This window comes from Phodopus roborovskii, unplaced genomic scaffold (assembly GCF_943737965.1).
Source record: "Phodopus roborovskii unplaced genomic scaffold, PHOROB, whole genome shotgun sequence".
Taxonomy (NCBI): domain Eukaryota; kingdom Metazoa; phylum Chordata; class Mammalia; order Rodentia; family Cricetidae; genus Phodopus; species Phodopus roborovskii.
This window is the reverse complement of record NW_026126407.1, coordinates 39,360,494-39,376,836: the sequence shown is the minus strand read 5'-3', so window position 1 is coordinate 39,376,836 and position 16,343 is coordinate 39,360,494.

Here is a 16,343-nt window from a genome sequence, read left to right as displayed (position 1 = left end):
TAAAAAGTACAAGGTCAGATGCTTAGGGAGAAAACACAATTCTGAATATAACCAGATTTTAACCATATGAACAACAATATCAACTACCAGGCAGGATATGCCCACAATTGCAATAATGGTACAAATATTATGGTGCCAACCAACATCTTTCTGATTGGATTTGAGGTTGTGAAGCCTGACCACATGAGGGAATTCACATCCAGTACTATAAATCAAGGAAAAAATAAGGTCATAGGCTCTAGTAAGAATCCAAAAATTGCTGTTTAAGTAAATTGGCATTTTATGAAGCTTCCTTCTAAACATCTGTGTTCATACTCAAAGACAAATACTACTCTCAGCTCTAACTGGAAAATAATAAATAGTGGTGAATGAGGAGAAAGTTGTATAATATGACAATTATCAGTACTTGACATGAACCACCCACTTTAAAGTTCAGAAAATGTTGCATAAGAAGGCTCAGAAAGAATATTAAGGGCCAAAAAATAGGAAGAAGTTATAGGAAGAGCTATCTTCTGTTGGGGACCACCACCATCCTCACAACCTCATGTCTCTGAGATAGAAAATTGCTGCGTCTTTAAGAAATAAACAGAATGTTCAGCAGAACATTCCAAGGTACAGGTTTGCAGTTTCACAGCCAGTTCAAGAATAGCTTAGGGCTATCTCTCCTGCTGTAGTTTTACAGCCAGCTAAAGAATAGCTAACCAGCTCAGGGTTATCTGTCCTGCTGCAATTTACAGCCAATTATAGGTTAGCTAAAGAACTTAGGGAATTCCTTCTATTCCCCTTCTCACTCTGCATATGTGCCAGTGTCCATGCCCTGGCTACATGTAAACCCTGCTCACATTCTGCTAATGGTCCTATATAAGCCTCCCCCAAGAAAATAAAATTTGTCAAATTGATCTGAATACTGCCTTTCTGTCTTCCTTTGTATCCCCTTGTTCTCCATTCCCTCCTAGGTGTTCACTGGTTCCTTGTTGATGCCCCACAGGTCAGAGCAATCTTCATGTATAGTATAGGTATTTAAATTACACAGCCTACACAGTATCTGCACAAGAATATACATATCATCATGCAGTCATGGATGGTAGATTCTCGTGGGTCTCTATTCATTTTTATTGAGGTACTGACTATGGATGGGTTCTGAGGAGAGGGTGGTATTGTATTAAAAAATGTATCTAGGTTCTGATCCCACCGAACATCATTGGATAGTTTCACTGGATAATTTGGATAATCATGGAAAATCCAATGGTCCCAGTTAAACTCATTTGGTCACATCACAAAACAAAAAGACACTAACAAGGGAAGGCCTTTTTTTTTTTTTAGGAAGGAGAATTAATCGACAGGAACAGAATAAAGATAAAAGAGAGTAAGGGTAATCATAATACATAAAGGTAAAAATTAGAATCTATGTCCATTATATTGAAGTAAAATTATCTATTTCATAATATTCAGCAAGAGAAGCACCTTATTAAGTTCCTATTAACAGTCTAGTGTTTATAACTGATGTAATAATCCTACAATGAAATGATAAGAATGACAGTATTAGTTTACCTACCATGCTTTGATAAAGTACTCGACAAACACAACTTGAGGGGAAAAGGTCCTATTCTAGTTCATAGTGGAGCTGGATTGACAGAAGCCAACTTTGTGAGAACTTTAAAAAGCTTGTCAAATCATTTCCACATCAGAAAACATGGAGTGATGAAGGAATGAGTGCATGCTCAGTAGCTCTTTCCTTATTATTCTGCTCAGAATACCAAGCTTGGGAAATACTGCTATCTCTGGCAGACAGGTCTTTCCCCATTAATTAACAAGTGAAGACAATGTTTCACAGATATCCTCATATGCTCTTCCCTCAGGTGTCTCTAAAAAGTGACAATTAAGAGTAACCATGAACTGACTAAACATAATACTTATTTACTTATATTCTCCTAATGGTTTGGCATCAATGAAAAATAACTTTTTGATTGCTATTAGATCATAGATACAAAGAATACAGAGCAAATAGAAAACTACTTCAGATTCTAACTTCAGTATGATCTTAATTAATTCTCTTCAAAAAGTGTTAACTGTTTACAGCCTAGTTTGCACATGAAGAAAGTATTCCCATGAAATAAAACTCAGGTATTCTGAAAGTGCAAACCTTTTTTCATAGAGCAAATGTATGTGTAAAATGACAAGTGCTCAGAGTGATTCAGTTAATGGTCCATGGTCTTAAAATTTGTGATGTATAATCACCTCATTCATCAGTTGAAAAAATAAAAATTTTATCTTCTGTAACAGGAAATTAGGTGGCTAAAGGCTGAGAGTACAAATCCATCTTCAACTAATAAGGTATTAAGCAGCATACAGTACACTAGCTTCTTCCAGACTGGGGACATGGAGAAGTGATAAGCCATATGAAATATTCACCATCAGGACTCTCTAGGTAGGCAGAGCCACAACAACAGCACATAGGCTTTGTCAGGAATTGCTGAGAGATTGAAAGCATACTTAAAGGATTTATTAAAGCAATAGAAGCAACCTTAACTCCAGTTACTGTGATTGCAGGGATTTTTACTGCCATGTGTTTAATCTTCCTCTGCTGTAACAGGTAAGTTATGCTTTCAGCTGATTTGTGTACATAGAATTTTCTCAGTCTTTTCCAGTACTATAGAGTACAGAGGTATCACTTTTTGACTTGCTAAGCGAAGCATTAATGGGAATGTCAGCGGCGAGATAGAACAGGCAATAAATATTAAGGTTTAATGTTACAGTGATTCATGCTGCAGGGAATATTGTCCTAGATTGTAAGGTATGATTATTATCTTTCATAATAAGAAATGATGTGAGAATAGGATGGCGGCAATGGTATCTTGCTGAAGCTCTTGTATCAGAGAAATCTTTTTTTATAAAGCATGTTAAAGGCAAGATCTTGATTTTCTAAAGAGTAAAGGTGATTTAAATAGGTGCTTAATAAAATAAGGCTCTTCTTACAAGGAAGTATTTTTCTTAAAACACTGATATTGGTCTTTCCATACCTGATAATTTCATTTATTTAGGAGGAAAAGCAGTTTAAAAATTTTCTCATGAATGAAATGAAGATAGTATAAAATCCTTATGAAAATGGAGACCAGCATACAAAATCACTCAATTATTCCTATTTCTTGCAGACATGAAGGTGTTGGTAATCTTTTTAATACAACTTTGTGAGTTTTTATTCTCTCTGTTTTTGCACATGGTATTAGCTTTTGCATATAACACTGGTCATTGGTAAAACAGATTATCATGTCCCCAAATTTAATAGCTTAAAGTAACATAAGAATGTATATGGAAGGAAGTTCTGTAAGATAGGTAGACATACACATAGATGCTAGACAGACCGACAGACAGCTTGATAATGGACAATAAAAAAATAGAAACATACATAACTAGGCAGATTAACAGATAGACACAACTAAGAAATATAAATGACTTTCAGGAGTTATGTATCAGGAAGACAGCCATCGTGAAAGGTACCACAGTCTATATAATTTAATCATAGAACGGACACTCCATGATTTTTATAGTATTTTTTATTAGAAAAAAAATAGTGCAGTCTCTTCCATACTCTCAATGTGAGGGAGAGGAGGTAAGCAACACTCAGGACACACCACAACTTACCTGCCCCTATCAAATCACATATGCACAAAATTTTCTCTCAGAATAGCTTTTAGGTCATTGAGTTTGGAGTAACGAACTGTGAAGTCATAGAATATCTATCTCACCTAACATTCATTCCAAGTTCTTACACACACACACACACACACACACACACACACACACACACACACCTTCATTATAAAGTTCACTGTAAATTTGTGGGCAGTGTCCATTAAGAAAACATGTATTGCAATTTTTTTATTATTATTTGTTGAAGTATACTATGTTGCTATGTGGTCAATTTTAGAGAAGGTTCCATGTGGTGCTAAGAAGACTGTATAAGAGTCATAATTACAGTATGCTGATAAAATCCTGAAATAACCTGCTCTCTTGCCAGGTAGTAGTGGTCTATAATCCCAGCCTTCGGCGGGTAGAGGCAGGCAGATCTCACTGAGTTTCAGGCCAGCCTATTCTACAGGGCAGGATCCAAAACAGTCAAGGCTGTAAAAGAAACCATGTTTTCTGGGGGGAGGGGGGGGTGAGGAAGAAAGAAAAAAAGAAAACAAAACAAAAATCTGTATCTTTTTTCAGAAACCCTGTCTTGAAAATCCAAAACTAAACAGATAACACTAAAATATAACTGGGTTGGTTTCCTTTGCTAAATCAGGTTTTCTGAATGGCATCCTTGTTCATTTTCCTATATGTTACTTCCTCACACTATGTCTAAATTAAAGATGAAATAGCAATTTTGCTTTTCTGTTATTTGTTTGGTGGTCCTGAGTCAGTGCTGCATGGATGAATGCACTCCCATCAACAATGTGTTTGTTTATATTTTAGTGAGTCATAATTAACAAAAGGTTTGTATTATCTTGAAGTGGGTATGAAGATCTACTTACTAGAAATCAAGTGGCTCTTGGGAGTGGGAGTATGCAGGTGCAAGCTCCCATAATCTTCCAAAGAATACATTGTAGCACTGTTATTTCATATCTATTTTATTGTGCATTGATAATTATTAAAGGTGCCTTTAAAATTTTTTGTGAAATACCCAGAAATTCTTCACAGTTCAAAGATCAGTTAAAATAAATCATAAGTAATATAATTTTCTATTTAAGTAACACTCATGATCATGGTCTGAAATTTAAAAGTAGGTAATGAACAGACATTGATCTAGAAGGGAATGTGACCAAAGGGACTAACATGGTGGCATTATAAACTGTGTGTCTGATGTGTTAAATGACTTGTCTTTTGAGTGTAGAAAAACTTCATCAAGACTTTTTCAGCATCATCAAATTTGTGAGACCTAGAAACTGCTTAGACATACCCTGTACAAACATGTGCATTCTGACAGAGAGTACACATCAGTTTAGTCAAGAGATTTCAAGATGAGAAAAAAAATATTAAAAAGTGATAACCAGAAGGGTAACATCGAGAAGAAAAGATTTTATGAGCTTACATTTAAATTTGAGCCTTGTTTTTTCATCTTAATTTATAATTACCAATAAGACTAGAAAAAAATAATAAAACTAAGACGAATAATTTTACTATTCATACACAGAGTAAGGAAATCTAAAATTTTATGTTCATTTAGGAATAACTAAATAACTTGGTATATATGTTTTCTGGCCATATGGGAAGGCCCTTAAAAATAACAAAAAAGCATTTGGCAAGCTAAAATTTAATTTTTTTCAGTAATTAAAATGACTCTGCCAGCTGGAGTGCCTGGCCCTTCCCAGAGATCCGCCTATCCCTGTAGGTCCACTCTGGGTTCCTTGTCCCCCAAACCCGGGCCTCTGCTAAAGAACTCTCAGCTAGAGAGTTCCAGTTTCCAGTGAGATCCAACTATCCTGCAAAATCTTCCCAAGTCCCAGCTCAGCCTTTGCCTCTTCCCCCAGCTATTGGACAGAGGTGAGTCTGGGCCCAATTGGGGCTGCCTGTCCCCTACAACTTCTTTTCCCCACTCCCCCGCCCAAACTCCCTGGGTTGGCCACTGATCCTGTTGTTCCTGTCTCCTGTCCCCAGCAAGAGCACCCTTGGAGCTCTGATACACCCTCACCCATTCCCACCGCCAGCCTACCCCTCCCACCCTGTGCCCTACCCTACCCACGGTCTTGCCACTCTGGATGAGCACTGGAACAGAGGGTGGAGCCAACAGTCCACCCTACTTCAGAGACTTCTCAGAGCAACTCTGAACAAAGGAGACCTGACTATCCACGCAGGACAACCTGTAATTTCCACTTGCTTGGCCTCTGACCCCACCTCCAGTCCTCTGCTGGAGTCCCTGGCCCCTCCCAGAGATCCTCCTATCTATGCTGGACCACTGTGAGTACCTGCTGGCATCTTCTACTGGATCCTCATCCTTGACCCCATCCCTGGGTCCCTGTCTGCAGAGAAACCTCCTACAGAGCTTGGACTACACAGAGCTACAGATATTGAATCTCAGACCTACATAAGCCCACCGGGGAAGTACCATAGAGAGAGGGGGAGACCCCACCAACACCTACTGAAAGAAGGTATAGGAAGAAGGCAATACAAGAGAACACCTAACAACAGAAAGACAAGCCTGACACCACCAGAATCTAGGGAATCTACACCAACTAGAATGGAACACAACAACAAAACAGAGGAAGAAGAAGGGTATGACTTAAAAATTACCATAATAAAAATGATAGAGGCCTTCAAAGAAGATGTGAGAAAATCCCTTAAAGAAATGCAGGAAAAAACAAACAAAAAAGTGGAAGAAATGAACAAATTTGTTAAGGAAAGTACAGAAAGACAAGAAAAAACAATTAAGCAGGTAAAGGAAACAGTTCAAGACTTGGAAACTGAAATAGAGAAAATAAAGGCAACACAAACTGAAGGAATGCTGGAAATAGAAAAGCTGGGCAAAAAATCTGCAACTATAGAACCAAGCATAACCAACAGGATTCAAGAGATGGAAGAGAGAATCCCAGGCGCAGAAGATAAACTAGAAGAAATAGATTCATCAACCAAAGAAAATCATAAGTCCAACAAATCCTTAACACAAAACATCCAGGAAATGTGGGACACCATGAAAAGGCCAAACCTAAGAATAATAAGCATAGAGGAAGGTGAGGAAGCTCAGCTTAAAGGTGCCGAAAACATACTAAACAAAATCATCTAGGAAAATTTTCCAAATCTGAAGAAGGACAGGCCAATGAAAGTATAAGAAGCCTACAAAACCCCAAATAGGCTGGACCAAAGAAAAAATACCCCTCAACATATAATAATCAAAACACCTAGCATACAGAATAAAGAAAGAATATTAAAAGAAGCAAAGGAAAAAGGACAGGTAATATATAAAGGCAGACCTATCAAAATTACACCTGATTTCTCCATGTAAACCCTCAATGCAAGAAGGTCCTGGATTGATGTTCTAAAAGTATTAAGAGAACATGGATGCCAGCTTAGCCTACTACATCCAGCAAAACTCAATCACTATAGATGGAGAGAACAAGATATTTAATGACAAAACCAGATTTTCCCAATATGTATGCACAAATCCAGCCCTCCAGAAAGTATCTGAAGGAAAACTCCAACCCAAGGTAGGTAACTATGCCCACAAAAATATAGGCAACAGATAATCCAACTACACAAGAAACCAAGGGTAAAGAAAAACGAATATATTCACAATACCACTACCAACAACAAACATAAATCAAACAAGCATCAACAATCAATGGTCCTTACTCACCCTCAACATTAATGGTCTTGACTCACCTATAAAAAGACACAGGCTAACAAAATGACACGAAGACACAATCCATCCTTCTGCTGCATACATGAAACACATCTAAGCTTCAAAGATAGACATTACCTCAGGGTAAATGGTTGGTAAATGATTTTCCAATCAAATGGAAATAAGAAACAAGCAGGTGAAGCTATCCTAATATCTAACAAGTTAGACTTCAAACCAAAATTAGTCATAAGAGATGAAGACGGTCATTTCATATTCGTCACAGGAGAAATCCATCAAAAGAAAGTCTCAGTTCTGAACATCTATGCCCCTAATACAAAGGCACCCACATTCGTAAAAGGAACACTACTAAAATTCAAAGCTCATATAAAACCTCACACACTTATAGTGGGAGACTTGAATAAACCACTCTCAACACTAGACAGGACCACAAATCAGAAACTCAACAAAGAAACAAAGGAATTAACAGAAGTTATGTCTCAACAGGGCTTAACAGACATCTATAGAACATTCCATCCAAACACAAAAGAATATACCTTCTTCTCTGCTCCACATGGAACTTTCTCTAAAATTGACCACATACTAGGTGACATAACAAACCTCAACAGATACAAGAGAATAGGAATAGTCCCCTGTATCTTATCGGACCACCATGCATTAAAATTGGAATTCAACAACAACACAAATAGCAGAAAACCTGCAAAATCATGGAAACTTAACAATGTGCAATTGCACCACTCCTGGATCAAAGAAGAAATAAAGAAAGAAATTAAGGACTTTCTCATATTCAACGAGAATGAGGATAAAACATACCCGAACTTATGGGACACCTTGAAAGCAGTGCTATGAGGGAAGTTCATTGCACTAAGTGCCCATATGAAGAAAATTGAGGATAGTCACATAAATGAATTAACAGCTCAACTGAAAACCTTAGAACAGAGAGAAGCAAATTCACCCCGTGGGAGTAGACGCCAGGAAATAATCAACTTGAGGGCTGAAATCAACAAAATAGAAACCAGGAAAACAATACAAAAAAATCAATGCAACGAAGAGTTGGTTATTTGAGAAAATCAACAAGATAGACAAACCTTTATCCAAATCAACGAAAAATCACAGAGAGAACATGCAAATTAACAAAATCAGAAACAAAAAGGGGAACATAACAATGGACACAGAGGAAATCCAGACAATTTTCAGGTCATACTTGAAAATCTGTATTCTTCAAAATTGAAAATTCAAAGTAAATGGACAAATTTCTGGATTACTATCACTTACCAAAATTAAATCAAGAAAAGACAAACAACTTAAATAGACCTATAACCTGCAATGAAATAGAAACAGTCATGGAAAGCCTTCCAACCAAAAAAAAGTCCAGGGCCACATGGATTCAGCGCAGAATTCTACCAGACATTCAAGGAAGAACTAATACCACTACTCCTAAAACTGTTCCACAAGATAGAAACAGAAGGTTTATTGCCAGACTCTTTTTATGAGGCCACAATAACTTTGGTACCCAAACCTCACAAAGACACAAAAACTACAGACCAATATCACTGATGAACATCGATGCAAAAATACTCAATAAAATACTGGCAAACCGAATTCAAGAATACATCAGAGAAATCATCCACCATGACCAAGTAGGCTTCATACCTGGAATGCAGAGATGGTTTAACATACGAAAATCTATCAACGTGATCCACCATATAAACAAACAGAAAAAGAAAAACCATATGATTATCTCCCTAGATGTGGAACAAGCCTTCGACAAAATTCAACACCCTTTCATGTTACCATGAAAGGGTGTTGAATTTTGGTCTTGGAGAGGTCAGGGATAACAGGAACATACCTAAACATAATAAGAGCAATATACAGCAAACCAACTGCCAAAATCAAACTGAATGGAGAGAAACTTAAGCCAATTCCTCTAAAATCAGGAATAAGACAAGGCTGCCCTCTTTCTCCATATCTCAATATCATACTAGAAGTTCTAGCTAATGCTATATCAAAAGGAGATCAAGGGGATCCAAATTGGAAAGGAAGAAGTCAAACCGTCTCTATATGCAGATGATATTATACTTTATATAAGCGACCCAATAAACTCTACCAGGGAACTCCTACAGCTGATACACACCTTCAGCAAATTAGCAGGATACAAGATAAACTCAAAAAAAATCACTAGCCCTACTTTTTTCAGATGACAAAGAGGCAGAGAAAGAAATCAGAGAAACATCACCCTTTACAATAGCCACAAGCAACATAAAGTATCTTGGTGTAATGCTTACCAAACAAGTAAAAGACCTATATAATAAGAACTTTGTGGCTCTAAAGAAAGAAATAAAAGAAGATACCAGAAAATGGAAAGATCTCCCATGCTCTTGGATAGGTAGGATAAACATAGTAAAAATGGCAATCTTGCCAAAAGGAATCTAAAGCTTCAATGCAATCCCCATTAAAATCCCTCCGCAATTCTTCACTGACCTTGAAAGGATAATAATCAACTTTATATGGAAAATCAAAAGGCACAGGACAGCCAAAACAACCCTATACATTAAAACAACTTCAGGAGGCATCACCATTCCTAACTTTAAGCTCTACTACAAAGCTATAGTTCTGAAAACAGCATGGTATTGGCATAAAAATAGACAGGGAGACCAATGCAATCGAATTGAAAATCCTGATATTAACCCATGCACCAATGAACACCTGATTTTCTACAAAAAAAAAAAAAAAAAAAAAAGTAAAATTGTACAATGGGGCGAGGACAGCATCTTCAATAAATGGTGCTGGCACAATTGGATGAGGGTGTGTAAAAGACTGCAGATAGACCCATGTCTGTCGCCATGCACAAAACTCAAGTCCAAATGGATCAAAGACCTCAACATCAATCCAGCCACATTGAACCTCTTAGAAGAGAAAGCAGGAGGTACCCTTGAACAAATTGGTATAGGAGACCACTTCCTGAACATAACTCCAGGGGCACAGACACTGAGTGAAACAATTAATAAATGGGAGCTCTTCAAACTTAGAAGCTTCTCTAAGGCAAAGGATACAGTGTACAAGACCAAAGGGCAGCCCACAGACTGCGAAAAGACATTCACCAATCCTATATCCGACAAACGGCTGATCTCCAAAATATACAAAGAACTCAAGAAACTAGTCAACAAAACACCAAATAACCCTATAAAAAATGGGGTACAGAACTAAAGAATGAATTCTCAATAGAGGAAATCAAAAAGGCTGAAAGACACTTCAGAAAATGCTCCTCATCTTTAGCTATCAGGGAAATGCAAATCAAAACAACTTTGAGATACCATCTTACCCCTGCCAGAATGGCTAAAATTAGAAACACCAATGATGACTTACATTGGAGAGGATGTGGAGAAAGGGGAATCCTCCTCCACTGCTAGTGGGAGTACAAAATCCTACAGCCATTTTGGAGATCAGTATGGCGGTTCCTCAGGAAAATGGGAAGTAGTTTACCACAGGACCCGGAAATCCCCCTCTTAGGCATATACCTAAAGGATTCACATCCATGCAACAAAGACATCTGTTCAACTATGTTCATAGCAGCAGTATTTGTACTAACAAGAACCTGGAAGCAACCTAGATGGCCCTCATTTGAAGAATGGTTAATGAAGATGTGGCACATCTACACAATGGAATACTACTCTGCAGAAAAAAATAATGGTATCTTAAAATTCGCAGGCAAGTGGATGGCACTTGAGGAAACCATCCTGAATCAGGTAATGCAATCACAAAAAGAGGAACACAGTATGTACTCACTAATATATGGATTTTAGAACTAGATCAAGGGATCATCAGCCTATAATTCACACCACCAGAGGAACTAGGATACAAGGTGTATTCTACGTGATTCATACAAAGTCCCTCACAGAACTGGGAAGGGAAAAGTCCCCCCCCCCCAGAGCTCAGGGGAAGTAGGGGGCAGCGAATGAAGAGAGAAGTAGGAGTAAACGAGGGAGAGGAAAGGAAAACATGTTCAACCAGGAAGATTGAGCCTGGTTAGGATTAGAAGATAGGAAAGAGAGAGAACATAAAAGAGGGAGCCAGTATTGGTTTGAACATAAAATTGAATACAAAGAAAGGTCTAGAGAACTACAAGACTGCTGCCAACTAACAATTAGAGCTTCCGTGGAAAGGCTATCATAAATGCCCTTCCCAGAGAATGAGATCAACAACTAACTTATCCATGGAGCCCTCAACTAATGCCTGTTGGAAACAGGATCAAACACCCATACATAAACACTGAGTCGAACTAGAACCCAGATGCAGATGGAGAGGACAAGACCAGGCGGCAGAAACTCATAGAGACAGCTTACCTGAACAAGGAGGAGCTAACTGGCCACCAGACTGAAAGCTGTGAAGCCAGCATGGGACTGACTCAGGCCCCACTGAATATGGGTCTCAGCCAGAAGGACTGAGCAGTCTAAGGGATCTAAGACAGTGGAGCCAGGATGTATCCCTGGTGGTGCACAAAAGGACTTTGCGAACACATCCCCCATGGAGGAATAACTGCCTTAATCTGGAGACAGGAGAGAAGCCCTAGTTCCTACTTCACATGACCTGTCAATTCTACATGACCCCAACTGGATGGCATTCCCCTACATATGGAATTGGGGTGGGGGGATGGGAGGGAAGGGTGTTTAGAGTGCCTGTGAGAGGGCAGAGAGGGTAAAAGGGAGGGAGGGAAGGAGGGAAGGAGGGAGGAAGGGAGGGAAGGAGAGGGAACTGGGATCGACATGTAAAATAATAAATTAAATTAAAAATAAAATGCTTTGACCCCAAAATTTAAGTTCAAGGACCAGTTACTAGGGAAAAGGATTTCTTTTTTTGTTTCCACAGAAAATGAAAAGATTTGGATTCCTTCCAGACTAATGTGGTTTGATCAAGCCAGACTGCCTGAAACAGAGTACCAGGTGATCCTACATTCAAAACAGCTGGACAAAGCAGCCTGACAGACTACAGCCAGGATTTCTGCATCTTCTTAGCATCCCCCATGACAGTGCCCCTTACCAGCAGGAAGTTGTTTGGAAATAACAATGCCCAAATTCCCAAATATTGTCTATAAATGTTTGTTTTCATTTAAATGGACTTTGTTATATAAAATAAATTTAAAAAAATAAAAAAATAAAATAAAATGACTGCCTAAAACCTTCAAGTTTTCAGAACTTGAAAAAATTATATTTTAAAACTCATAAAATGTGGCTAAATAGTTACTCAAAGTGAAGTTTAATAGTATTATATGTTTTCAAATTAAAAAGCAACTTTATTATATGGGGAAAAATAAACACTGGACAACAAATCAAAGCAGGGGTTCATTTATAGTACAAATCAAAATGATACCTGTCCAAAACAAACAAAAAATTATAAAAAGTAATGAAAAGAAAGCACAAGCATTTTAAATTTAAAGAAAACACATTTGTACAGGTAAAGAATAAGAGAGAATATATGTCAGTTGATGCTAAATTATTAAAAATTTCTGTCATTAACAACTTGATAATCATTTCTAATGCATCCTGAATATGGTAGTACATGCCTTCAATCTTAGAGTGAGGCAGACTGATCTTAAATTCAAAAATATTTACTTGCAACACTATAAAATTACAGTATAAAGTAGCAACAACATTAATTTAATGGTGGGGGTTACCACAACACAACATCCTATATTAAAGAGTCACAGAATTAGGAAGGTTGAGAACCACTGACACAATCTACCTCATATCTAGCATCTTTTGATGCCTATTGCCTTGTTTGGGAAACCCCACTTTATCTGAGAGGAGGTGACGACTTAAAATTAAAAAAAAAAAAAAGGTTATTTTATATTAACCCTTCACACTTAAACTCACATGTTTCATTCTAGAGAAATAATAATTTACACATATCATTTTTATTGGCTTGTCATTAAATCTTTTACAATGCATTTAACAAATACTCCATTTTAGAAAGGTTGAAGCACTGGATACTAAAACTTGATTCCTACAGATATCTAAGTGGAGACTTAAAAACTTAGCATGAGGCAAATGGCAAAACATTGGCAAAGCATCAATATCTCCTGGATGGCAAGGATGAGTTATGCTAACCATTCCCCCTCCCCGGGGGGCTCACACTTTCATTTTCCATCCATCACTGGCAGTCCTTTACTCAACTGCTCCTTTGTTCTTCCATCTGTTCATTCCTAACTCTCAGACTTTAGAAACTGGTATTATGTATGTCTCAATACATAAATGAGAGGCCAACAAACCAAGGAGGGACCCATAAGAATGAAATGATTCTAGCTAACTTTAGTGAAAATATCTACAATGATGTTCATTTGGTTTCTGGGTAAGAATTAAATGGGCAAAAGCCCCACTAAGGAGATCATGCTATTTCTATATAATGTTTTATGAGAATCTTTAAACTTCAAAACTTAAAAAGGCCAGTGATTCTTGGTAGACCAAATAAGATTAAATACCATTCAATAGTTCCACTGTACATTTGGAATAAATTCTGCATTTCTGGCCTGTAACCCAAATTAGTTTTATCACTGACAATAGTTTTATCACTTACCTGCTTGTTCACAATATTAAGAGCTATATTTTTTTCTGCTTTGAGATTATTATGAAAGCAAATTATTCTGCCAGTAATGACCATCATCCCATGGCTTCACATCTTTAAAATAAAATGGGGGGGGGTCATGATCATTGTCTTGTAATAGAAAGGGGTTAAGCACTGTTACATATTTAGATAAAACCGCATTGACATTATTCACTGTGTGGTTTTGAGCAGTTAAGCATTTCTGCAACTCAATTTTGTAGTCTTGAAAATAGAAACGTTTTTCCTGTAGTTAGATATATAATATGATTAATATATATTTAAACTGTTTAAAAGAAAAGGAAAAATCCTAAAAAAAAAAAACTCTATTAGTATATTGACATTCCATTTCTTCTGAATTTCCCATCACAATATAGATTGTTTTCTTTTCAATTAATTATTAATGCTGACTATAGTTTTCCCTCCCTCCTCAACTTCCAGTCCCTCTGCACAAGCTTTCTTCTTTAACCACTCCCAAATCCACTCCACTCTTTCTCCTCTCTTTTCAGAAAAGTTCAGGCCTAGAATATATATCAATCAGTCATGGCATATAAAGATGTAATAAAAATAGCCACTTTTTTTCCTATGAAGGCTGGACATGGCAACCCAGTACGAGGAAAGGGTCCTAAAAGCATGTAATAAAGTCAAAGACAGACCCTGCTCCCACTCTTAGGAGTCTCACAAGAAGTCCAGCTACACAACTATAACATACTGCAGAGGGCCTAGGTCAGTGCCATGCAAGCTTGCTAGATGGCAGTTCAGTCTCTGTGAGCCCCTGTGATCCCATGTTTGTTGATTCTGTGGGTTTTTCTTATGGTGCCCTTGGCACCTCTGACTTCCACTCATATAACTTTTGACCTAAAATTTGCTCTGCCCACAAGATATGCTGGGATAAATCTAGTACAGAAATTATGGGAGTGGCCAACCAATGAATCGTAGAGTTTGAGACCCATGCCATGAGATTGAGCCCACCATTCACACTACCTCGAAGGCCAGGACACAGAGGCTGGACAGCATAGAGACTTAAGATAAAATGAAAACAAAATGACAAAAAAATTAATGAAATGGTCCCTAGTGATCTTCTTCCTACATTAGTAGATAATTGCCTAGACCAATTTTCATCAGAGGGGCTTCACATAGCAGCTAATAGAAACAAATGCAGAGATGTATAGTCAAACATTAGGTAGACATTGGGCAATCCTAAGGAAGAGTAAGTGGTAAATTTGTAGATTATTTTAAAATTAAGTCGTCTACATTGAGTGCAGGATTCAAATTTTCATTGAATATCATTGCATTGATTTAATTTTACCTTTTTTTCTAAAGCCTTACAGAAAATATGGTAAATTAGAAAGCTTACTTACTGTTTATTGACCAATAAATGGTAGCTACTAAGGAAAATGCATGTCATATTCAGGTATGAATAATATAACCCTTTGAGGACACTGTCTTCTCCTCATCCTTATGCCCAGTAAAATTTCCTGATTAAGAACTGGCTACATCATTCTTAGAACATAGGTACTTAGTACTGACTAGGGGAGTGATTTCTGTAGTGAGATTTGCAACTTTATAAGTAGTTTTTAGCTGGTATTTTGTCACAGTAATGAAAAATGACTAAAATAGAAAGAATAAATATTATATACATGTCTTTGGATTATTGAGCATTTAGGTGGTGTCATTTAGATCATTGGTCATACCACCATGATGCAATACATCTGATGAAGTAGCTCATTTTAAAGAAATATTAACTCTATAGGTACAAATACACACACACACACACACACACAAACACAGGATAGATATGTATAAACTTTAATCTAAGGTTATTCAATAAGCTACCTAGAAAGATTATTTGAAAGAGAGAAATAAGTCAGCTGAACATTACTCCTCTTATAATTATATTTCCTGAGTCTACAAATAGATGAAAATGTCAGTGTGATGATGACCATCTTATAGGCAAGATGTAATATTTTAGGTGAATATCAATGATGAAGATACTAGACCACTACTAGATTCCAGTCATCCTGCATTATTTATCTCTGAATTTCAAGCTTTGTGAAAGAAAATAACATCATGTCTTTTGTTTATAATGCTTTACCGATTTGAAATAGGGCTTTCTACAGACACCCACAGCTAAACACTAAGCCAAACCCCTGGTATCCACTTGGAGAGAGGGAGGAGTGAAGAGCAAAGGGTTCAAGACCAGGTGGAGAAATACACAGAAACAGCTGACCTACACAATGGGGAACTCATGGACCCCAGTATGATAGCTGGGAAATCAGCATAGGACCAACCCAGATCCCCTGAACATTGGTGTTAGTTACGAGGACTGTGCAGTCTATGGGGCCTCTGGTAGTGGGTCAGTATTTATTCCTAGTATGCAAATGGACTTTGAGATCTTATTCCACATAGAGGG